We start from the raw sequence: 767 nt of genomic DNA, 5'->3' as shown, positions 1-767 counted from the left end.
CGCTCTTCCACTTCAGCGGGTGACAAGTGGGTGTTGATGCGAGAGCCGGTCCCGGGGTCCAGTGGTAGAAAACCCAGAGCTCGGGCCATGTCTCAGCTGATCCAGGTTGGGACCCTTGTCAGGTGGAGACTCGAGGGTCCCTGAGAGCCTGGGGAGGCGCCACAGAGGCCTGTGTCCTGTTCCTGGGACAGCAGTCAGTGGCCAAAGGAGCCCAGGATGGGAATGAGCCTTGGATCAGGCAGGGCCCTTGTTTTGCAGGCCTTTCTGTCCCTTTCTTAGTAGTTCCTTCCAACTGTATTCCACCCAAAAGTCGGTTCATGTTGGACCAGAACTGCAGAGAGTGAGAGCCTGTGGGCCAGGCCCTGGCAGAGTGTTGGGTAAGCCCCGCCTGAGCAGGGTCTCAGTTCCTCCACACCTGCTGGAGAAGGTGCGGGGCTGTGGGCCAGTCTGGATGCAGAGAAGCAGGGTGGGTCCTGGGGTCCAGCCCTGGGGTGGGCAGGGGGGTGGGGGGCAGTTGGAGCCTCAGCAGATTTCCCCTCTGCCATTTCCTATTGGACAGTGTTGCTTTATTATTGTTTGTTTTTTAATTGAGACATAATTGACTTGTAACTGTAATTTAAGTGCACAATGTGTCGATTCAGTCCTTTTATGCATTGCAGATGGTTACCTGACACCTCCACCACTCACATAATTACTATCCAGCTATGTCCCTTTAAACTCGGCATTAATGCCACATAGAGGGCAGAGCCAGGAGGGCGGGGGGCGGG

At 55.8% G+C, this 767-nt stretch overlaps 1 protein-coding gene across 1 annotated transcript in view; it reads left to right on the top strand.

The window, feature by feature from the left end:
- PPM1F (protein phosphatase, Mg2+/Mn2+ dependent 1F) overlaps window positions 1–767 on the top strand; it is a 15,582-nt gene that overhangs the window by 5,650 nt on the left and 9,165 nt on the right. The gene's annotated exons all lie outside the window — the stretch shown is intronic.

Source organism: Lipotes vexillifer, unplaced genomic scaffold, assembly GCF_000442215.2.
Source record: "Lipotes vexillifer unplaced genomic scaffold, Lipotes_vexillifer_v1.1 scaffold1783, whole genome shotgun sequence".
Lineage (NCBI taxonomy): Eukaryota > Metazoa > Chordata > Mammalia > Artiodactyla > Lipotidae > Lipotes > Lipotes vexillifer.
Note: the sequence above shows the minus strand (reverse complement) of the source record. Positions and strands in the feature narration are given on the sequence as shown.